Here is a 25,090-nt window from a genome sequence, read left to right as displayed (position 1 = left end):
AGGAGGAGCTGGTGAGCAGAGCATAATGAGGAGGAGCTGGTGAGCGGAGCATAGTGAGGAGGAGCTGGTGAGCGGTGTTAGGTTGACCTAACGGTCACAGCTGTTGCCAGCGATGTCCAAATGCAGAGAGGGTACCGGTGACCCCCCTCTGCCCTCCCTTTAGCCTTCAATGAAAACAAGCGGACGCCGTTATACACATAAGACTGGAGATGTGCGGCTCCGAATAGAAAGTGTATTGGTATTGTTTACGTTACAAAGTTATACAAAGTTGATTAGGGCGTAACTATGCAACATACATATTCATTAATCTACATTCATTAAGGCGTGGATTGCATATTCCCAGCAAGAGAAATTAATATAATGACTTATACTCCCATAATAGTCTATTCCGCCTCTCATTCTCATAACAAGATGTTTGTCAGTCATTTCTAAGTCAAAACATTCTGCGTCCTTGAAGTTGGTCTCATAGTTTATTACGCAAATAAGTGTGGTTCGGTCTTGCCAGGGAGAATGAATTTCCATTATTTTTCTAAGGCAGTGAAAAAGGTTAACTCTTTCCTCACAATCCCCCCTATTGGCGTGATTGATGAACAGGGGGCCATCGAGAAGCTGTGGACTATAGAGAAAGCAGGCTAGCCTCCAGATACTTTCTGAGCCGCGGGTTTGCTCAGGGAGTGTCGTCTCACATCCGTCACCCAGGACTGCCTGCATGCCTCTCGATAGGAGTCTCATCATGATACGCCAAGGTGATTTCTAGAGGAAAGAGTAGAGAAGAGAAAAAAGGCATATTAATGATTTCATACGGGTGCTGAATAATCATTGTATCTACATTGCTTCAAGCAGCGGGAAAACTTAGCCATTAGCAACTTGAACACTACATAAGCAACTAGTAAACAGAGTAACACTTGGTGTCATTGACTGATAGTCTATTGTAACAGCCTCCCCATTGAAACACTTTTGTTTATTGGGACTGGTATGGCTAAGTATGGAATGGAAGAGGCTGTCACAGGTGCGTGTGTACATATCCAGCAGTCTGTGATCTCAAGTTTTTCAGCTAACACTTCATGATGGGTCTCAAATGAATTCTGCCGTGGTGTAGAAGGCCCCAAAAAGGGAGTACACATAGAAATACTTATCAGCAGTATTAGGCCTTCTTGCAGTGGCTGGCATGGACCCATGTCGATCTCCCCTCAAGTTTGACGGAGGTTGGAGTGGTCAGCTGGACAGTCAAAGGCCCTTCGAATCGTGGCTCAAGGGTCTTTTTCACGTGCTTCTTTAAGTAGACCCGGTCACCAGGCTTTAGGGAGTGGGTTCCTGGAACAGCATCAGGATCAGGTAGAGAAGAGTAGACCCTTTGGTGGGTTTCAGTTAGTCTCTTCTGCAGGGAAACAACATAAGACGTTAGGCTATCACATTGCAGGTGTAACTCCTGCGGGAAGTAGCATCCTAATCTGGGTGCACTACCAAAGAGTATTTCAAAGGTGAGAGCCTGTGCTTTCCCTGCGGGGTAGTCCTTATAGAGTAAAGAGCTATGGGGAGACATTCTGTCCATGGTCTACCAGTCTCCTCCACTGCCTTGGCTAGTTTGAGCTTTAGAGTCCCATTTAACCTTTCCACTTTCCCTGATGACTGTGGGTGGTAAGGTGTGTGTAAGGCTGACTGAATGCCTAACAGGGCACAGGTGTTCTGGAAAACTTGTCCAGTGAAATGAGTACCTCGGTCTGACTCTATGACTTCAGGGAGTCCAAACCGGGGCACCAGCTCACAGGCCAATTTCTTTGCTGTAATTCGGGCCGTGGCTGAGCTGACAGGGTAGGCCTCTGGCCATCCTGAGAAGAGGTCTACACAGACAAGTACAAACTCGTAGATGCCATGTTTTGGCAACTGTATATAGTCTATTTGTACTCTTTGAAATGGGGCAAACGTCTTTGGCATGTGTCTTTGCGGGGTTTTAGTTAGCTGGCCTCGATTGTGTTGTTGACAGATGTGACAAGCTTTTATTCTCTGGGAGGCGTATTGTCTGAAGCCGGGGGCTATCCAATATGGTTGCATCTGGTTCATGATTGAGTTTGTGCTACTGTGTGTGGGATAGTGGAGTACTTGGAAAATGGCAGGGAACCAACTGCATGGCAGGACGGGAAGTCCGTTTAGGCGCCAAATCCCCTCCACCTTTTCTGCCCCCTTGGCCCGCCATCCGGCCTTTTCTTCCTCAGAGGCGTTTTCTTGTGTCTCAAAGAGGTTCTGCATTTCTTCCTCCGTCGTTGACACTGTTTCCGTCTCCTTCAAAGGGAGTAAGGCGGCTTGTTTTGCTGTTTGATCGGCCAAGCGATTTCCCCTTGCCTCGGGTGTTTGAGCCTTGGTGTGGGCAGCAACCTTTATGATTGCTAGCTGTTTTGGTATCAAGGCTACTTCCATTAGTTTCTTCACTGAGGCTCCATGCCTGATGGGATTTCCTGTTGCTGTGAGGAATCCTCTAGTCTGCCAGATAGTGCCAAAATCGTGCACATTGCCGTGTGCATAGGCTGAGTCCGTGTAGATGTTCGCTGTTCGTTCTTCCAGAAACTCAATTGCCCAGATGAGAGCAAGAAGTTCTGCTTCTTGGGCAGATATGCGTGGAGGTAGCGGTTGTTTGGCTAGGACTGCATATAGAGTCACTACTGCAAATCCGGTGTGGAACTTGCCTGCTTCATCAGCGTATCTGCTACCATCCACAAAAAGTTCAAAGTCTGGATTTGTAAGCGGTGTTGCCTGAATATTGTGCAGGGGCTTTGCCTCATGTTCAATGAGTTCCTGACAATCATGATCAAATGGTGCGCTGGTACGTTTGTCACTCTCTGCTGTCCTCTCTTCTGTCCCCCCCTCTAAACTTGTAAAGATCAGCAGATCAGCAAGGTTTAGACTTGTAACTCGAGCAAATGAGATGTTTGGGGGGTAGCTACAGCGTGCACTGAAGTCTTGTCTTGCCATGGTGAGGTGTTTCAACTGCACTTGATTGAGAACAGCATAGATGTCATGGCTGGTAAGGATGGTAGTCGGGAAATCGAGTGAGATTTCAAATGCTTTCTGCAGTATGTTTGAAACTGCTGTAACAGCACGGACACAGGTTGGTGCTGCTCTGGTGACGTTGTCGAGTTGAGAGGAGTAGTACCCGATTATGTGATGTTTGTCCGTCTTCTGGGTGAGTACTCCTACTGCAAATCCTTGAAGCTCTGCTGCGAACAGATTAAAGGTGAGATCATAGTTTGGTAGTGCCAGAGCAGATGCATCAATCACTAGTTCCTTGAGCTTTTGAAAGTTTTATCAAGCTTCTTCTGTAAGGGAAAAAGGAACATTCTTTGTGCAATCATACAGCGGTTGCATGAGTAGTGACGCACTGGGAATCCACCGTCTGCATTTATCTCTGCTTGCTTTGCATCCTACTTCTGCCAGAAAGGTAAGCATTCCTCTTCACTAGGGAAGCACAGTAGTAAATCATCCACGTACTGGTAGATGTACTGCGAGAGGTAGCAGGAGGGGGGATTGTCTCAGCTGCGGTGGCGTAATTCCAGGCTTGACTGAAACCTTTACTGTGGGCACGGGTAGTGTGCCGAGGTCAGTTTTTGATGTGGACCAGAGTTTTGCAGGAACTTGTAGAAGTATTGGGTCCGTGTTTACTTCATGTGTAACTTCAGATTCTGGTCGGTCTTCTATCATCTGGAGAGTGCACAGGATTTCTTCTGGGATATCTTCTGGAATTTGCAGGATAGCAGATCCATCTTCATTGTAGACAATCTGAGCTTGTAGTCTTGATAGTAGATCTTCTCCCACTAGGGCATCTCCACCCAGGGGGGACACTAAGAATTTAGACACGAACATGTGTGGTCCCAGTTTCACCTTCAGTGGATGTGTTATTGGGATTATCTGGGCTTGTCCATCAAATCCGGATACTACAGTAGCTTCAGATGAGATGGATCCTTCAGGCACTAGGTTCCTGGGGTTCAGGAGCGTGAGGCTCCTGAGTCCACCAAAGCTCTTATTTCCTTGTTGCCAATGTGAAGGGGGACGTGTATAAATGGACCTCTGGCATCCCTATCCCGTGCTGCCGCAAGTCAGGCAGTCTTCTCCTCCTGACTCTCGGGTTGGTTTTGAGTGTCCCTCTTCTTCTTTCTACAGTCTCTGATCACATGTCCTCTGACTCCACGATAGTAGCAGGTCAGTGCCTTCCTTCTTGTACCTTCTGGCTGACCGTCCACTGCTGCTATGACAACTTTCTTGTTGCTCCTTTTATCCTTTGCGTCGGTTTCTAAGCCACTTGCTTTGTTGACTAGAAGATCTATGTCTTCCATGTTTCTCCATTCTGGGCAGCACGCTTTCAATCTTTCTGCCAGAGGTGCATGTATTCCATCCATGAAGGATCTTACCATCAGGCGACGTATTGCACCCGCTTGTAAGTCCAGCCCTTCATCTGCGAATGACTGCATCAATCTGTAGTAAAATGAGCTGACATTCTCCACAGGACCTTGATGCACTGGTCCCATTGTGCCCTTAGTTCTTTGCTCCTGGGCGCAGAAGAGATTGAGTCTCATCATGAAATCTTGGCCCGATTCCACATTACGGGTATCGTCCGGAACATGTCCTGTCAGGTGGGCAGTGAGTTTTGCATACAGTTCGGGAGACATTTTAACTCTACACAAACCTTCCATGTCCAACCAAGTGCTTCTGTAGGAGACCTGTATTTGGTTCAGGTAACGTGAAAAACTGACTGGGTTTCTAGTCGGGTCTGGAGCATTTTGCAGGAAAGCCATCTGCTCGGCTGGAGTCCAGGGTACGTAGTCTTCATACGTACGGGGAACTGCATCTCTAGGAGCAATCTGGGTTTTGTGGATTAACAGGTGGTCTTATCAGGACTCTTCTTTCCACTACGGGATAAAGAGGCACTGGTGCTGTGGCTTGTAGCTTGTGCTGTGGGGCTCCACAGGCTAGGCATTTTTCACTCCAGTCCGGATTTTGTTGGCCACAGTTTGTGCAGGTCCATCCCGCGGATCCTGTTATTTTTGGAGCTGTTCCAGGAGTAGCTGACAGGTACGGAGGAAGCTTCTTCCCATGTGTCTGATTCTTCATGGTATATCCAACCTTGATCGTGGGCTGTTTTTGCCATGTCAGAAAGAGTTCTGACTAGTTCAGTCCATGATTTATCTGCTATCACTCCTGCTCTAGTAGCTGTTATTGTATCCCATTTGTTGGGGTCCAATTGATCCTTCCCCTTCAATCCAAATGTCTTGAAAACTTCCTTGGACTGACTGGCTGTTCTTTTGCCATGATAACACGTAATGAGATGTTGCAGGGTGCATCCAGCTCTTCTGTCTTTTGATATTCCTTGCCCCATTCTTCGTCTTCTATCTTCTTCAGCTTTTAGACCCTTGAACGTCCTTTGAACTAAACCTACCTATCCTGGAGATACTCAGAGACTAACTCTTTTTGTATTCCTACCTAAGGTGAGGTCTAGGACTGTAAAATAGTGAGTTTATGGAGATTTGATTCATAAACTTGAATATACATGTATTCATAAAATATGTGTATTTCGCCATCCCCTTTAAGAGTGAGTTTGTGAGCTGGAAATACTGACCAAGAGTTTGAAATGGTAGAACCAAAGTCATCTGCTAGTTGTTCATCAAAGTTGTCAAAGAAGAGCTATATTCTGTTTGGAATGTTGGGCTAAGAACTGAAATAGCTATGAGAAACTTCTTTCTGTTACTCTAAGGTCAAAGCTCAGCGAGCCTCAAAGGAATTATAAATAAGTTGAAGTAGGTTTTGTTACAGGTCTCTACTGCGCAAGTACACTTATTTCGCGGGTAAAACGTACCACGTGACATGACATAATGCTGAACTAAAATAAGGATAGTTACTTCTTGTAATACCATGTAAAGAGATAAGGACAATCAGGAGGAGGGGTTTGGGTTATAAAAGCAGACTAGACTTCAAAGGGTTAGAAGAAGAAGGAAGAAGAAGGAGGGAGAGGCAGAAGGTGACAGGAGAAAGACGGACTCACCAACCCGACCAGACCATCCAGAGAGACGGCTTACACACACTACAGCGATGTAAGATAAATGAACTATTATTTTTTTCTCTCTGCTTACCTGTCTATCCATCTATTAACTCAAGCCAAGACAGTTATTTTTCTCTAATGACTGTAACCTCAAACTCTTAATCTGAATAAATCCATAATATGTTTTTGCACCAATTCTCGCTCCAATCATTATATACTGGCTTTGCAGTTGTCGCCTTAAACCGGTTATTTAACATTGGCGAGCATCAGCCTGAATGATTGTGACGCACAGCTGTTTTCTGTGAGAGGTGATTTTTTTTTTTTTTTTTCTCTCACGCTGCCTATTCACAGCGATTAGGACTCTTTTTTTTTTTTCTCACGTCATTCCCTGCCCTTTGTCCGAGAAGGGGGGTCTGTGCAGTAAAACTTTCTGTCCAAGTGCTGCAGGCAAAGACGATACACTGTGTCCACATCAGAACCTAAGAGAGGTTTAACGTGACAAAGCTGCACGGAGGTTGTATGTGTCAAAGCCATTCCAGGACCATCCATCCATAAGACGGTTGGAGCCATTCGAGGACCATCCATCCAAAGACGGTTGGAGCCATTCAAGGACAAGCATCACATATTGGTGAGAAATGGATTTTATTCATGGTTATTCTAGTAACTGTCATGTAGAGTATTCTTTTGACCATACACATAGTGACGCACAGTTATGGTCAAATCTGTACCGGCAATGTGAACTTGAGAATACTAAGTTAGATAAGAAGTTTTTTACTGTGAATCGGTTACAGAAAAAGATACAGAATGTATTGGGTATGGTATACACTTACAACTCCATGGTGGGTGGGGCACAGCCATATGCACACACTATCTGCATGGTGACTGACACACCCATAACAACAGACACGCCCAATACAACAGACACACACGTCACAGATGCAGAGACAACAGATTGTCCAAATTGTTCGATATTAGCAGAACATATCGAACATCTGGAGGATCAGTTGGAAACAAGAGCAGATTTAATATCAAAACTACGGAAAGATATTAAATATGTATCTGTTAATACGAGACAGAACAAGACAGATGCTTCCCAGTCACCTGCATCAGGTTCAGGTTCAGACGTACCGGACGGGCTGAATACGGCCGAGGACGAGACTCTGAATGAGGAGGAACTTCGGAAAAAGAAGTTACATGATAAGGCCGCCCGTCTTAACATTAAAATCCATGACCAATTAATGAAAATCATTAAAGACATACCCAAATATGATGATAAAATGGACGCCTTCCATAATGCGGACATTTTTGAGTCACATTCCGATAAATATAATCTAACAAATGAACAGAGAAACAAGATTTTCAGGGTATGGCTTCCCTCCCACATGGCAAAAAGGTTACAAGCAACACCTAGGACAGGCGAACACAATGACCTGATCCATGACACAAAGGAAGATAGGCTGAGACAGTTAATTCTCTTTACCACAGGAGAGTCTACCCCAACAGTCGAATTGTTAGAAAACCTTAAGACACACATACAGGAGGATCCATTTGTCTTCTTAGTCAAATTCGAACAAGGATATCGTTTGATACTGGAAATCGGATCTGATCAAGAACCGCCTTCCATGATCAAGGCCTTTGTTAAAAAGTTTAAATATTTGGACCCTGCTTCATTCGAAATAGCTTCTAGAATGGAAAGTCTACAAGAGGCCACGTCATTTATTGATAGAATACGTAGACGAATGAAGCAAAATCAGGTAAAATCAAAAATAGCCATGATAGAAGGGACCACTGACACATTAGTATCCCAGGAAAAACAGATCAAAAACAACAAAAGACCGGTGTTGAATTCTAAAAACAAGAATTCAGGGGGGGGTAACAGAAAAAGCACAATTCATTGCTTTTTCTGCGGCCTACCCGGACATCTGAAGTGGGAATGCAAGAAATTCCTGAGGGCGGGAGTTGAGGAAAGGCTGGGTAAGGAAAATGGACTGATGCCAAACACATCCAGTGCACCTCCCCCATCTTCAGCACCTCCACCTTCATATGCGCCCACTCATACTGACAACAGAAATAACCAATCACCATATACGCCCACTCATACTGACAACAGAAATAACCAATCACCATATGCACCTCTGACCAGACAGATAAGGGAAATGACCATACAGGGATTGGATGGAAGGGGCAAGACACCTGCTGCTCTTCTCCCTTCTCCATCATCCTGACTGGCAAAGCCGGTCCCCAGGCTCCATCCACTGGAATTTGTTACTCGAGTTTCAATGGATAGCTGTGGTCGACCATTTTTAAAGGTAAATCTTGAAGGTCAGGAAGTAACATTTCTCCTTGATACAGGTGCGCAATTGAGTGTCACAAATGTTGATTTACATTTAAAGCCAGATTCCCCTGTATGTACAATTGTTGGTTTCAGTGGTAAAAATGGAACTAAGGTGACATTAGCGCAGGATGTTTCTTTGGAAATACCTGGTTTTTTGAAAACGAAAATGGATATTTGGTGTTGTCAGGATACTGAGAATATAATTGGCACTGATTTTATGGAAAAGCATGGCTGGATTATTGATTTGGGTAACAAAACAGTTTGGAAAGACTCTAACGGTTGTAAGGCGGTAGTTATTGATCCAAATGAGTATAGTCATGTCGGGACCATTTGTTTGACCGATGTAGTGTCAGCAGATCATTTGTGGCCTGAAACTGGTGATGATGAAGTATTGACTGAGTTAGTACAGCGGTTTCCTTCTTTATGGGCTCAGTACAGGAATGAGGTTGGAACAATGAAGGATGTTGTTGTCAAAATTGAAGGCCGAGACCCGCCTCCACAGCGTCAGTATAAGTTGCCTCCGGAGTCAGTTGCTCCGATGTCTAAGATTATTCAGGAATTGTTGGCTCAAGGGGTGATACGTAAGGCAAATTCTGTCTGTAACAATCCATTGTGGTGTGTTCTGAAAAGCGATGGTAGCTATCGGATGTTGTTGGACTTGAGGATGTTCAATAAGTATACTCCCAATGTTGCACCGATTGTAGCTGATACACATGACATGATGTCAAGATTGGATGCTAAGGCAAGGTATTTCTTAGTATTGGATATCAGTAATGGTTTTTTCAGTATACCGATTGAGCAAAGTTGTCAATATAAGCTTGCATTCAACCACCTCGATCAACAATTTGTATGCTGTAGGCTTCCTCAGGGGGCAAGTATGTCGCCAAGCATTTTTCATCAGGCGCTAGCGAACGTTTTGTCGAAATTTTCTCGTCCGGAATGTTTATTGCAATATGTGGACGATATCTTGTTGAGTACGGAGGACAAGGAGATGCACGTGATCTTGCTTGCAGAATTGTTTGAGCTGCTGCATGAGGCAGGTTTAAAACTGAATACCAAAAAGGTCAAGCTGATACAGACTGAGGTCAGGTTTTTAGGAGTTCTGCTAAGTCCAGGTAAACGGCGACCCCTACAGGACAGAATAGAGGCAATTGCATCTCTTCCAATTCCAACATCACACAAGGCACTAAGACATTTTTTAGGACTTGTAAATTACTCAAGGGATTTCATTGAAAATTTTGCTGACAAAGCCAGACCTTTGTATGATCTTTTAAAAGGTGACAATGATGATTATTTTGGTCCCTGGTGTGTCGAACAGGAAAAAGCCTTCACACAATTGAAACATGATCTACAACACGCACCTGCGTTAAGTATGGTGGAAAGGAACGCACCTTTTGCGCTTCAAGCACACACTTCAGAGACAAGCATCTCTGTGGTTTTGCTGCAGCTGCAAGGGAGGAATGGAGAATCTTGGGTTACTTCTCTAAGCTTCTCTCACCTGTTGAGAGGGGGTTTGAGGTGTGCGCAAGACACCTGGTGGGAGTGTATTTTGCGATAAAAATCACTCAACACATCATCGGGTTCCAAAAGGTTATTCTCCAAACGCCACATTCCACACTGAAACTTCTCTTTGAGAAAAATATCCCAGGTGTGTCACATCAGAGATTTGCCCATTGGTTGCTCTCATTGTCTCCAAATCAAATTGAGGTAGATTATAAGGCCAAATATGTTCTTCCTCAATTGATGCAGTATGAAGGACAAACCCATGATTGCATAGAAACGTTCCATGAACCAAGTCCATCTCTCTTCAGACGACAGTCGGAAGACGCAGATGAACCTGTGTTTGTAGACGGTTCTAGATATTTTCTGGAAGGACACTATCACACAGGATATGGAATTTTCTATTCCAAGCGAGGACAAGTGGTAAAACACAAGTGACCGAGTCATTTCTCAGCTCAAAGGGCAGAGATAGAAGCGGTAAGAATGGTCCTACAGCTGAATGAAGCTGATGATCAAACTCCAATGGTAATCTACAGTGATAGCTCCTATGTTGTCAGATCCCTAACCGATTACCTGCCTGTTTGGGAAAGGAGAGGCTACGTGGACTCGTCCAACAAAGCCTTGCTTCACCGCGATACTCTAGAATCAATTTTTGAGATGGCATCTAGGGCCCCAAATAGATTTGCTATAGTGAAAGTCGCTGCACATCAAAGATCTGATGATGAGTTATCTGTAGGAAATGCAACCGCAGATGCTCTAGCCAAAGAAGCTGCCCTGACAGGAGAGGAAGTGTTTGACTCTGAACCTTCTGAGATGTCAGCGGTTCAAAGAGCAGACACATACATACCTTCATTTGCAGAAGAACAGAGAAAAGATCCTTCTCTTGTTACTTCTCATGAGGATCCAAAACCTCCTTTTATCTGTGAAAATGGGGTTTTGTGTCACAATTCAAATGGAGAATTGCGTCCAGTTGTACCAAAACATCTACAGGTAGAATTCACTCGATACAACCATGAGAGTTTAGGTCACTTGGGACAACAGAAATTGTTAGTCATTCTCAAGGAGAAATTTTATTGGGAAAAAATGGACGAAACAGTTCAAAGTGTTGTACTATCATGTCTCATTTGTGCCCAAATAAATCCAAGACCTAAAGGACAGAAGCCACCACTTCTACGGATCGCACCTGCAGATGGTCCATGGTCTACACTGCAGATAGACTATATTGGTCCTTTACCCTCAGGTAAACATGGTCTCAGGTATGCATTGATTGTGGTAGATGTGTTCTCAAAATGGGTAGAAATATTACCTGTTAGGAAAGATGATGCTTTGTCCACAGCAAGGGAATTGGTACAACATGTCTTTTGTACTTGGGGGATCCCAAGGATGATTACCTCCGATCGAGGTAGCCACTTCACAGGTAAAATCATGCAAACTGCTTGTGCTATTCTAGGGGCGCGACAGCAATTTCATGTCCCCTATCATCCACAATCTGCGGGAATTGTGGAAAGAATGAATAGGACAATCAAGTCCAGAATTGCAAAGATGCTTTTGGACAAAGGCAACACTTGGGTTGACAAGGTACCTTTCATACTCATGAGTATAAGAGGTTCAATCTCTTCTACAACTCAATTCACTCCGTTTGAGTTGATGACGGGAAGGAAAATGCCATTGTGGTTTCCACATGAGCCATTTTTATCCACTCCACAAAAAGATGCTATCTCAAGGTCCCAATGGTTGAGATCGCTACAGGAGAACCTGAAAGCGATTCTGCCATATGCGGCATCGAGAATGCAGAAAATGGAGCCACCCTATGAGTCCAAATTCAAGAAAGGTGCTCTAGTGATGATCAAAACCTTTCGCAAGAGTGGTCCATGGGAGTGTAATTGGGAAGGTCCTTTTGAAGTCCTTGAGACTATGGGACAAGTCATGATTCTCATGCACCGAGCATCAAATGTGGTAAAAAAGACCCGAAAAACACAAAAAGTGTGGGTTCACGTTGACCAGTGCAAAATATTTGTGACAAAATAATGATACTGCATTTCTTTCCAGGAAGAAATGGATTCCGATAAGAACTGGAATAAGGAACCTGAAGACTTTGAAGGAAAGATGACATCAAGCCTTCTGGAGAAAGAACATCTTCCCAAGCTCAAGACAAGCTTCTACGTGATGGGAACTACTTTCCTGCTGCTGTGCTTTATTTTCGTCATTGTTTACATGTTACATCAAGGAACAATCGCCAATGATGTGAATGAACGGACTAGAGAGATTCAACATTCACGAAGACCAAGAGGATCAGATACACGGAACTTACTGACAGAGAACATCACGGATGATTCTGTGGAGATAACAGGAAATATCTGCATGGGATATGGAACAAAATGTTGCATTGAATTACATTTCATACACGACACAGACATAATATTACATGCGATTGCAGGACCTAAAACTAGATTCACACAATTACAAGGAGAATATGTACACAATAATAAAACGGGTACATGGGAATGTTCTCCTACAGATGTACTATACTGGAACATAGAGATCAGAGGTGATGAACCTGCTGTATGGTTCGGTGATATTACAAATGACATGATTGCTAGGGGAAAGTTTGGAAGATCCAAAACAGAAATTTTGTTAAAAACTCAGGTTTTTGGGAAAATTCTGGATCCTTCTTTACTCTCCATTACAGAAGGAGATAAAGATTGGGTCAAAACATGGAATTTCCAGATAACACGGGAACCTGTGCAAGTTCAGGTATCTGTAGTGTTTACCGTTACTAACACTATAGTTCCGGAAATAAGGGTTTCACCACAGACAGTACATAACAAAGTAAATACATTACCCATAATGTTAAAATGCAATACAAGGTTGAAATTGCCTTCTGAGTCTTTGTTGACATGGACCAAAAATTCATCATTTTTGGGAAGTTTTATAAACAGTCCAACCAATGTCATACACAGAGGTCAGATTGGTAATATCAGATGGATGGATGATAATTTCATTTTTTCCATGGAGAATCCATCTTCCAGGGACTCTGGAATTTACCAGTGTTGCGTTGAAACAAAGACACATTACAGACATTGTAAAGACGTTAGTGTGAATATTTGGTCAGCAGCAGATAGTGCACGCACAGACACGAGGTTCATGCCGTCTACTCCTTTCCAAATTAATCAATTTCAGTCCAAGTCCTTATTAAGGGATGGAGAATTTATGACAATGGTGTGGACTTTCAATATGTCTCATTGGAAGATCTCTACCAGGTTTCCTCAGTGTCAATCACATCTCATAAACATGGAGATGGGGATAGAACAATGGTTTGGGAGAAGAACAGCTCAGACTAGGAGTAAGAGAGGAGTGTTAGAAGGAATTCTGGGAGGAATTGGGACATTGGGAAGTCTGACTAATGCCATGAATATACAGACACTTAAGTCAGATTTGGATAATATTGGTTTTATTGGAGGAAAAGGTGTAAAGGTTCAGAAGAGTCTGAATCAACTTCTTGAAAAGATGGTAATGAATACAGCTGCTCTACTAGGGTCTTCCGTGTCACATCTACAGGATGCTACATTAGCTCTCGTGGAAAGCACACACGAAACACAAGTAGCTAAAGCGTGCCTGGAGATACAGATAGAGTATTCTTCTAATCTGAAGTTGATTGCACAAGCTTTACAGAGTGGAATTACTCCACTGGGAATACTGCGAAATTTACCTGTAGAGTATGATTTTGCATTGAATCATACGGATTTGTGGGTGAATAAGTGGTTAGGATGTGAACGAAACATTTGTGTTGGCACATCGCTAATCCCAGTGATCGGAAGAGAAGGAACTATTGTTCCTGTTACAGTTTTGGGTATACCTGTGAGTAACACACAACAGGTGTTCTATCAACTGCAGTACACAGATTTTGCATTTGATGGAGGGAACACTGAACAAGTAGACATTTCTTCATGTTTGCATTTTGTTTCTAAGGTGATGTGTCTACCTGGACAGGATAAGGTGATTTATCATTCATGTTTTCATAATCATTCTTCTTGTCATGCGAGAATAGAGACTGTACAGACACTACATGATCTGGTGACTCCAGTAAGTCCAACTAAGATATTTTTCCAGGTCATGTCTGAGACAGAGAAGGTTTCTGTTTTCTATTCTGCTTGTGTACATAAGGAAAACCTACCTATGGGTTTGTATTGTATAGAAGGAAATGTGAGGTCTCTTTCAAAGAAGGAAGGAAGTTTTAATATCACTTCTATAGGAAAGAGAAACTTAACGGCATTTCCCATACAATTCAATTTATCACAGATAAATGATTTTCCTTGGGATTTGTGGACAAGTGAAATAAAGAAAGATAAGGGTTTGTTAGATTTATTAACGAAACAGTTAAAGGAAGCAGAAATTATATTCAGACATGAACAAGGTGAATTAAGTGATATTGAACACGAATGGATTGGAATGTCAGGTAGAACTTGGTGGAAAAGTTTTAGTAAATCGGTACATTCCTGGTCTCAGTCATCATTTCAGTCAGTGGTTGGAAATGTTTTATTTAATCCCATCATAATCATATTTTTATTAGTTTTGATGTGTATTATATATCAAGTTTTTGTGATGTGTAGAATTCAGAAGATATATAGGAACATAAAAATAGAAATGAAAAAGGAAGATAACATTCTTAGAGGAATGTTAAATCGCAAGATGACTTTTTGACAGAAAGTTGCAGATTGGTTTATCAAGTCAAATATTGGTCTAGAATTTTCAACAAGAATGTATGTGATACGAATGATGACACGATTGAGTTAGGGTTTCCCGGGGTTCATCAAACTTCCATATAAGGGGGGACTGTAAAATAGTGAGTTTATGGAGATTTGATTCATAAACTTGAATATACATGTATTCATAAAATATGTGTATTTCGCCATCCCCTTTAAGAGTGAGTTTGTGAGCTGGAAATACTGACCAAGAGTTTGAAATGGTAGAACCAAAGTCATCTGCTAGTTGTTCATCAAAGTTGTCAAAGAAGAGCTATATTCTGTTTGGAATTTTGGGCTAAGAACTGAAATAGCTATGAGAAACTTCTTTCTGTTACTCTAAGGTCAAAGTTCAGCGAGCCTCAAAGGAATTATAAATAAGTTGAAGTAGGTTTTGTTACAGGTCTCTACTGCGCAAGTACACTTATTTCGCGGGTAAAACGTACCACGTGACATGACATAATGCTGAACTAAAATAAGGATAGTTACTTCTTGTAATACCATGTAAAGAGATAAGGACAATCAGGAGGAGGGGTTTGGGTTATAAAAGCAGCCCACACTTCAAAGGGTTAGAAGAAGAAGGAAGAAGAAGGAGGGAGAGGCAGAAGGTGACAGGAGAAAGACGGACTCACCAACCCGACCAGACCATCCAGAGAGACGGCTTACACACACTACAGCGATGTAAGATAAATGAACTATTATTTTTTCTCTCTGCTTACCTGTCTATCCATCTATTAACTCAAGCCAAGACAGTTATTTTTCTCTAATGACTGTAACCTCAAACTCTTAATCTGAATAAATCCATAATATGTTTTTGCACCAATTCTCGCTCCAATCATTATATACTGGCTTTGCAGTTGTCGCCTTAAACCGGTTATTTAACAAGAACCACCTTTCCTGGAGATACCCAAAGACTGATTCTTGATGTGTATTCCTACTGAAAGGTGGTGTCCTAACTTCAGAGGGGGCTGAGAATGCTGAATGGCGCTGGGTTACCCTTCTTGTAACAGAGATACACTCTATATCCGATAGCAATGGCAAACAGGGCTATTCCCACTAACACTAGGGCAGTGAATATCACATCCATTGGACAGGGCAGGTACACTATTCCCTTTCAACACTCACTGATGTATGGGATCTATGACAACCAACAAGGACAACAGCACAGAAGTAAAGCAGGAGAGCAGACACGCGACACACGGAGAGGCAGAGAAACACAGAGAAACAAACAAGCAAACAACCAAACAAGGCACAGAAAACATCAGCTGGCAAGGCTCTCTCAGAGTTCAGTAGAAACCCGCCAATAACCCAGTATCTACTCACAGTGTACCTCTTGCGCGTTGAGGAAAGGGGAGATCAGATGTGGGGAGCATAAAGAGAAGAATAAGGTTCAACTCTTACCTGGCCAGGTGTTTCTGGTCCCCACGTCTGGTCCACTCCTCCTCTGAATGGCAATACAGTCCACTGCGTCCTGGGATTAGAAACACGGGTCCCTGCTTTTCGGGCGCCAGATAATGTTAGGTTGACCTAACGGTCACAGCTGTTGCCAGCGATGTCCGAATGCAGAGAGGGTACCGGTGACCCCCCTCTGCCCTCCCTTTAGCCTTCAATGAAAACAGGCAGACACCGTTATACACGTAAAGGCTAGGAGACGTGCGGCTCCGAATAGAAAGTGTATTGGTATTGTTTACGTTACAAAGTTATACAAAGTTGATTAGGGCGTAACTATGCAACATACATATTCATTAATCTACATTCATTAAGGCGTGGATTGCATATTCCCAGCAAGAGAAATTAATATAATGACTTATACTCCCATAATAGTCTATTCCGCCTCTCATTCTCATAACAAGATGTTTGTCAGTCATTTCTAAGTCAAAACATTCTGCGTCCTTGAAGTTGGTCTCATAGTTTATTACGCAAATAAGTCTGGTTCGGTCTTGCCAGGGAGAATGAATTTCTATTATTTTCTAAGTCAGTGAAAAAGGTTAACTCTTTCCTCACAGCGGAGCAATGTGAGGAGGAGCTGGTGAGCGGAGCATAGAGAGGAGGAGCTGGTGAGTGGAACATAGGAGGAGCTGGTGAGCAGAGCATTGTGAGGAGGAGCTGGTGAGCGGAGCATTGTGAGGAGGAGCTGGTGAGCGGAGCATAGTGAGGAGGAGATGGTGAGCGGAGCATTGTGAGGAGGAGCTGGTGAGCGGAGCATAGTTAGGAGGAGCTGGTGAGTGAAGCATAGTGAGGAGGAGCTGGTGAGTGGAGCATAGAGAGGAGGAGCTGGTGAGTGAAGCATTGTGAGGAGGAGCTGGTGAGCGGAGCATAGTGAGGAGGAGATGGTGAGCGGAGCATAATGAGGAGGAGCTGGTGAGTGAAGCATAGTGAGGAGGAGCTGGTGAGCGGAGCATAGAGAGGAGGAGCTGGTGAGTGAAGCATTGTGAGGAGGAGCTGGTGAGCGGAGCATAGTGAGGAGGAGATGGTGAGCGGAGCATAGTGAGGAGGAGCTGGTGAGTGAAGCATAGTGAGGAGGAGCTGGTGAGCGGAGCATAGAGAGGAGGAGCTGGTGAGTGGAACATAGGAGGAGCTGGTGAGCAGAGCATTGTGAGGAGGAGCTGGTGAGCGGAGCATTGTGAGGAGGAACTGGTGAGTGGAGCATAGTGAGGAGGAGCTGGTGAGTGGAGCATAGTGAGGAGGAGCTGGTGAGCAGAGCATAATGAGGAGGAGCTGGTGAGCAGAGCATTGTGAGGAGGAGCTGGTGAGTAAAGCATAGTGAGGAGGAGCTGGTGAGCGGAGCATAGTGAGGAGGAGCTGGTGAGTGGAACATAGGAGGAGCTGGTGAGCAGAGCATTGTGAGGAGGAGCTGGTGAGCGGAGCATTGTGAGGAGGAACTGGTGAGTGGAGCATAGTGAGGAGGAGCTGGTGAGCGGAGCATAGTGAGGAGGAGCTGGTCAGCGGAGCATAGTGAGGAGGAGATGGTGAGCGGAGCATAGTGAGGAGGAGCTGGTGAGTGAAGCATAGTGAGGAGGAGCTGGTGAGTGGAACATAGGAAGAGCTGGTGAGCAGAGCATAATGAGGAGGAGCTGGTGAGTGGAACATAGGAGGAGCTGGTGAGCGGAGCATTTTGAGGAGGAGCTGGTGAGCGGAGCAATGTGAGGAGGAGCTGGTGAGCGGAGCATTGTGAGGAGGAGCTGGTGAGCGGAGCATTGTGAGGAGGAGCTGGTGAGCGGAGCATAGTTAGGAGGAGCTGGTGAGCGGAGCATAGTGAGGAGGAGCTGGTGAGCGGAGCATTGTGAGGAGGAGCTGGTGAGCGGAGCATTGTGAGGAGGAGCTGGTGAGCGGAGCATAGTTAGGAGGAGCTGGTGATCGGAGCATAGTGAGGAGGAGCTGGTGAGCGGAGCATTGTGAGGAGGAGCTGGTGAGCAGAGCATAATGAGGAGGAGCTGGTGATCGGAGCATAGTGAGGAGGAGCTGGTGAGCGGAGCAATGTGAGGAGGAGCTGGTGAGCGGAGCATAGTGAGGAGGAGCTGGTGAGTGGAACATAGGAGGAGCTGGTGAGCAGAGCATTGTGAGGAGGAGCTGGTGAGCGGAGCATTGTGAGGAGGAACTGGTGAGTGGAGCATAGTGAGGAGGAGCTGGTGAGCGGAGCATAGTGAGGAGGAGCTGGTGAGCGGAGCATAGTGAGGAGGAGCTGGTGAGCAGAGCATTGTGAGGAGGAGCTGGTGAGTAAAGCATAGTGAGGAGGAGCTGGTGAGCGGAGCATAGTGAGGAGGAGCTGGTGAGTGGAACATAGGAGGAGCTGGTGAGCAGAGCATTGTGAGGAGGAGCTGGTGAGCGGAGCATTGTGAGGAGGAACTGGTGAGTGGAGCATAGTGAGGAGGAGCTGGTGAGTGGAGCATAGTGAGGAGGAGCTGGTGAGTGGAACATAGGAGGAGCTGGTGAGCAGAGCATAATGAGGAGGAGCTGGTGAGTGGAACATAGGAGGAGCTGGTGAGCGGAGCATTTTGAGGAGGAGCTGGTGAGCGGAGCAATGTGAGGAGGAGCTGGTGAGCGGAGCATTGTGAGGAGGAGCTGGTGAGCGGAGCATTGTGAGGAGGAGCTGGTGAGCGGAGCATAGTTAGGAGGAGCTGGTGAGCGGAGCATAGTGAGGAGGAGCTGGTGAGCGGAGCATTGTGAGGAGGAGCTGGTGAGCGGAGCATTGTGAGGAGGAGCTGGTGAGCGGAGCATAGTTAGGAGGAGCTGGTGATCGGAGCATAGTGAGGAGGAGCTGGTGAGCGGAGCATTGTGAGGAGGAGCTGGTGAGCAGAGCATAATGAGGAGGAGCTGGTGAGCGGAGCATAGTGAGGAGGAGCTGGTGAGCGGAGCAATGTGAGGAGGAGCTGGTGAGCGGAGCATTGTGAGGAGGAGCTCGTGAGCAGAGCATAGTGAGAAGGAGCTGGTGAGCGGAGCATAGTGAGGAGGAGCTGGTGAGCGGAGCATAGTAAGGAGGAGCTGGTGAGTGAAGCATAGTGAGGAGGAGCTGGTGAGCAGAGCATAATGAGGTGGAGCTGGTGAGTGGAACATAGGAGGACCTGGTGAGCGGAGCATTGTGAGGAGGAGCTGGTGAGCAGAGCATAATGAGGAGGAGCTGGTGAGCGGAGCATAGTGAGGAGGAGCTGGTGAGCGGAGCATAGTGAGAAGGAGCTGGTGAGTGGAACATAGGAGGATCTGGTGAGCGGAGCATTGTGAGGAGGAGCTGGTGAGCGGCGCATAGTTAGGAAGAGCTGGTGAGCGGAGCATTGTGAGGAGGAGCTGGTGAGCGGAGCAATGTGAGGAGGAGCTGGTGAGTGGAGCATAGTGAGGAGGAGCTGGTGAGCGGAGCATAGTGAGGAGGAGCTGGTGAGCGGAGCATAGTGAGGAGGAGCTGGTGTGCGGAGCATAGTGAGGAGGAGCTGGTGAGCAGAGCATAGTGAGGAGGAGATGGTGAGCGGAGCATAGTGAGGAGGAGCTGGTGAGCGGAGCATTTTGAGGAGGAGCTGGTGAGCGGAGCAATGTGAGGAGGAGCTGGTGAGCGGAGCATTGTGAGGAGGAGCTGGTGAGCGGAGCATTGTGAGGAGGAGCTGGTGAGCGGAGTATAGTTAGGAGGAGCTGGTGAGCGGAGCATAGTGAGGAGGAGCTGGTGAGCGGAGCATTGTGAGGAGGAGCTGGTGAGCGGAGCATTGTGAGGAGGAGCTGGTGAGCGGAGCATAGTTAGGAGGAGCTGGTGATCGGAGCATAGTGAGGAGGAGCTGGTGAGCGGAGCATTGTGAGGAGGAGCTGGTGAGCAGAGCATAATGAGGAGGAGCTGGTGAGCGGAGCATTGTGAGGAGGAGCTGGTGAGTGAAGCATAGTGAGGAGGATCTGGTGAGCAGAGCATAATGAGGAGGAGCTGGTGAGTGAAGCATAGTGAGGAGGAGCTGGTGAGCAGAGCATAATGAGGTGGAGCTGGTGAGCGGAGCATAGTGAGGAGGAGCTGGTGAGTGGAGCAATGTGAGGAGGAGCTGGTGAGCGGAGCATTGTGAGGAGGAGCTGGTGAGCGGCGCATAATGAGGAGGAGCTGGTGAGCGGAGCATTGTGAGGAGGAGCTGGTGAGCAGAGCATAGTGAGAAGGAGCTGGTGAGCGGAGCATAGTGAGGAGGAGCTGGTGAGCGGAGCATAGTAAGGAGGAGCTGGTGAGTGAAGCATAGTGAGGAGGAGCTGGTGAGCAGAGCATAATAAGGTGGAGCTGGTGAGTGGAACATAGGAGGAGCTGGTGAGCAGAGCATAATGAGGAGGAGCTGGTGAGCGGAGCATAGTGAGGAGGAGCTGGTGAGCGGAGCAATGTGAGGAGGAGCTGGTGAGCGGAGCATAGTGGGGAGGAGCTGGTGAGTGGAACATAGGAGGAGCTGGTGAGCGGAGCATAGTGAGGAGGAGCTGGTGAGTGAAGCATAGTGAGGAGGAGCTGGTGAGCAGAGCATAATGAGGTGGAGCTGGTGAGTGGAACATAGGAGGAGCTGGTGAGCAGAGCATTGTGAGGAGGAGCTGGTGAGCAGAGCATTGTGAGGAGGAACTGGTGAGTGGAGCATAGTGAGGAGGAGCTGGTGAGCGGAGCATAGTGAGGAGGAGCTGGTCAGCGGAGCATAGTGAGGAGGAGATGGTGAGCGGAGCATAGTGAGGAGGAGCTGGTGAGTGAAGCATAGTGAGGAGGAGCTGGTGAGCAGAGCATAATGAGGAGGAGCTGGTGAGTGGAACATAGGAGGAGCTGGTGAGCGGAGCATTTTGAGGAGGAGCTGGTGAGCGGAGCAATGTGAGGAGGAGCTGGTGAGCGGAGCATTGTGAGGAGGAGCTGGTGAGCGGAGCATTGTGAGGAGGAGCTGGTGAGCGGAGCATAGTGAGGAGGAGCTGGTGAGCAGAGCATAATAAGGTGGAGCTGGTGAGTGGAACATAGGAGGAGCTGGTGAGCAGAGCATAATGAGGAGGAGCTGGTGAGCGGAGCATAGTGAGGAGGAGCTGGTGAGCGGAGCAATGTGAGGAGGAGCTGGTGAGCGGAGCATAGTGAGGAGGAGCTGGTGAGTGGAACATAGGAGGAGCTGGTGAGCGGAGCATAGTGAGGAGGAGCTAGTGAGTGAAGCATAGTGAGGAGGAGCTGGTGAGCAGAGCATAATGAGGAGGAGCTGGTGAGTGAAGCATAGTGAGGAGGAGCTGGTGAGCAGAGCATAATGAGGTGGAGCTGGTGAGTGGAACATAGGAGGAGCTGGTGAGCGGAGCATTTTGAGGAGGAGCTGGTGAGCGGAGCAATGTGAGGAGGAGCTGGTGAGCGGAGCATTGTGAGGAGGAGCTGGTGAGCGGAGCATTGTGAGGAGGAGCTGGTGAGCGGAGCATAGTTAGGAGGAGCTGGTGATCGGAACATAGTGAGGAGGAGCTGGTGAGCGGAGCATTGTGAGGAGGAGCTGGTGAGCAGAGCATAATGAGGAGGAGCTGGTGAGCGGAGCATAGTGAGGAGGAGCTGGTGAGCGGAGCAATGTGAGGAGGAGCTGGTGAGCGGAGCATTGTGAGGAGGAGCTCGTGAGCAGAGCATAGTGAGAAGGAGCTGGTGAGCGGAGCATAGTGAGGAGGAGCTGGTGAGCGGAGCATAGTAAGGAGGAGCTGGTGAGTGAAGCATAGTGAGGAGGAGCTGGTGAGCAGAGCATAATGAGGTGGAGCTGGTGAGTGGAACATAGGAGGAGCTGGTGAGCAGAGCATAATGAGGAGGAGTTGGTGAGCGGAGCATAGTGAGGAGGAGTTGGTGAGCGGAGCATAGTGAGGAGGAGCTGGTGAGTGGAACATAGGAGGAGCTGGTGAGCGGAGCATTGTGAGGAGGAGCTGGTGAGCGGCGCATAGTTAGGAAGAGCTGGTGAGCGGAGCATTGTGAGGAGGAGCTGGTGAGCGGAGCAATGTGAGGAGGAGCTGGTGAGTGGAGCATAGTGAGGAGGAGCTGGTGAGCGGAGCATAGTGAGGAGGAGCTGGTGAGCGGAGCATAGTGAGGAGGAGCTGGTGTGCGGAGCATAGTGAGGAGGAGCTGGTGTGCGGAGCATAGTGAGGAGGAGCTGGTGAGCAGAGCATAGTGAGGAGGAGATGGTGAGCGGAGCATAGTGAGGAGGAGCTGGTGAGCGGAGCAATGTGAGGAGGAGCTGGTGAGCGGAGCAATGTGAGGAGGAGCTGGTGACCGGAGCATAGTGAGGAGGAGCTGGTGTGCGGAGCATAGTGAGGAGGAGCTGGTGAGTGGAGCATAGTGAGGAGGAGCTGGTGAGCGGAGCATAGTGAGGAGGAGCTGGTGAGCGGAGCATAGTGAGGAGGAGATGGTGAGCGGAGCATAGTGAGGAGGAGCTGGTGAGTGAAGCATAGTGAGGGGGAGCTGGTGAGCAGAGCATAATGAGGAGGAGCTGGTGAGTGGAACATAGGAGGACCTGGTGAGCGGAGCATTTTGAGGAGGAGGTGGTGAGCGGAGCAATGTGAGGAGGAGCTGGTGAGCGGAGCATTGTGAGGAGGAGCTGGTGAGCGGAGCATAGTTAGGAGGAGCTGGTGAGCGGAGCATGGTGAGGAGGAGCTGGTGAGCGGAGCATAGTGAGGAGGAGCTGGTGAGCGGAGTATAGTGAGGAGGAGCTGGTGAGCGGAGCATAGTGAGGAGGGGCTGGTGAGCATAGCATAGTGAGGAGGAGCTGGTGAGCGGAGCATAGTGAGGAGGAGCTGGTGAGTGAAGCATAGTGAGGAGGAGCTGGTGAGCAGAGCATAATGAGGAGGAGCTGGTGAGTGAAGCATAGTGAGGAGGAGCTGGTGAGCAGAGCATAATGAGGTGGAGCTGGTGAGTGGAACATAGGAGGAGCTGGTGAGCAGAGCATTGTGAGGAGGAGCTGGTGACCGGAGCAATGTGAGGAAGAGCTGGTGAGCGGAGCATTGTGAGGAGGAGCTGGTGAGCGGAGCATAGTTAGGAGGAGCTGGTGAGCGGAGCATGGTGAGGAGGAGCTGGTGAGCGGAGCATAGTGAGGAGGAGCTGGTGAGCGGAGCATAGTGAGGAGGAGCTGGTGAGCGGAGCCTTGTGAGGAGGAACTGGTGAGTGGAGCATAGTGAGGAGGAGCTGGTGAGCGGAGCATAGTGAGGAGGAGCTGGTGAGCGGAGCATAGTGAGGAGGAGCTGGTCAGCGGAGCATAGTGAGGAGGAGATGGTGAGCGGAGCATAGTGAGGAGGAGCTGGTGAGTGAAGCATAGTGAGGAGGAGCTGGTGAGCAGAGCATAATGAGGAGGAGCTGGTGAGTGGAACATAGGAGGAGCTGGTGAGCGGAGCATTTTGAGGAGGAGCTGGTGAGCGGAGCAATGTGAGGAGGAGCTGGTGAGCGGAGCATTGTGAGGAGGAGCTGGTGAGTGAAGCATAGTGAGGAGGAGCTGGTGAGCAGAGCATAATGAGGTGGAGCTGGTGAGCCGAGCATAGTGAGGAGGAGCTGGTGAGCGGAGCAATGTGAGGAGGAGCTGGTGAGCGGAGCATTGTGAGGAGGAGCTGGTGAGTGAAGCATAGTGAGGAGGAGCTGGTGAGCAGAGCATAATGAGGAGAAGCTGGTGAGTGAAGCATAGTGAGGAGGAGCTGGTGAGCAGAGCATAATGAGGTGGAGCTGGTGAGCGGAGCATAGTGAGGAGGACCTGGTGAGCGGAGCAATGTGAGGAGGAGCTGGTGAGCGGAGCATTGTGAGGAGGAGCTGGTGAGCGGCGCATAATGAGGAGGAGCTGGTGAGCGGAGCATAGTGAGGAGGAGCTGGTGAGCGGAGCAATGTGAGGAGGAGCTGGTGAGCGGAGCATAGTGAGGAGGAGCTGGTGAGTGAAGCATAGTGAGGAGGAGCTGGTGAGTGGAGCATAGAGAGGAGGAGCTGGTGAGTGAAGCATTGTGAGGAGGAGCTGGTGAGCGGAGCATAGTGAGGAGGAGATGGTGAGCGGAGCATAGTGAGGAGGAGCTGGTGAGTGAAGCATAGTGAGGAGGAGCTGGTGAGCGGAGCATAGAGAGGAGGAGCTGGTGAGTGAAGCATTGTGAGGAGGAGCTGGTGAGCGGAGCATAGTGAGGAGGAGATGGTGAGCGGAGCATAGTGAGGAGGAGCTGGTGAGTGAAGCATAGTGAGTTGGAGCTGGTGAGCGGAGCATAGAGAGGAGGAGCTGGTGAGTGGAACATAGGAGGAGCTGGTGAGCAGAGCATTGTGAGGAGGAGCTGGTGAGCGGAGCATTGTGAGGAGGAACTGGTGAGTGGAGCATAGTGAGGAGGAGATGGTGAGTGGAGCATAGTGAGGAGGAGCTGGTGAGCAGAGCATAATGAGGAGGAGCTGGTGAGCAGAGCATTGTGAGGAGGAGCTGGTGAGTAAAGCATAGTGAGGAGGAGCTGGTGAGCGGAGCATAGTGAGGAGGAGCTGGTGAGTGGAACATAGGAGTAGCTGGTGAGCAGAGCATTGTGAGGAGGAGCTGGTGAGCGGAGCATTGTGAGGAGGAACTGGTGAGTGGAGCATAGTGAGGAGGAGCTGGTGAGCGGAGCATAGTGAGGAGGAGCTGGTCAGCGGAGCATAGTGAGGAGGAGATGGTGAGCGGAGCATAGTGAGGAGGAGCTGGTGAGTGAAGCATAGTGAGGAGGAGCTGGTGAGTGGAACATAGGAAGAGCTGGTGAGCAGAGCATAATGAGGAGGAGCTGGTGAGTGGAACATAGGAGGAGCTGGTGAGCAGAGCATTTTGAGGAGGAGCTGGTGAGCGGAGCAATGTGAGGAGGAGCTGGTGAGCGGAGCATTGTGAGGAGGAGCTGGTGAGCGGAGCATTGTGAGGAGGAGCTGGTGAGCGGAGCATAGTTAGGAGGAGCTGGTGAGCGGAGCATAGTGAGGAGGAGCTGGTGAGCGGAGCATTGTGAGGAGGAGCTGGTGAGCGGAGGATTGTGAGGAGGAGCTGGTGAGCGGAGCATAGTTAGGAGGAGCTGGTGATCGGAGCATAGTGAGGAGGAGCT

The sequence above is a fragment of the Anomaloglossus baeobatrachus genome, chromosome 2 (assembly GCF_048569485.1).
Source record: "Anomaloglossus baeobatrachus isolate aAnoBae1 chromosome 2, aAnoBae1.hap1, whole genome shotgun sequence".
Classification (NCBI taxonomy): Eukaryota; Metazoa; Chordata; class Amphibia; order Anura; family Aromobatidae; genus Anomaloglossus; species Anomaloglossus baeobatrachus.
Note: the sequence above shows the minus strand (reverse complement) of the source record.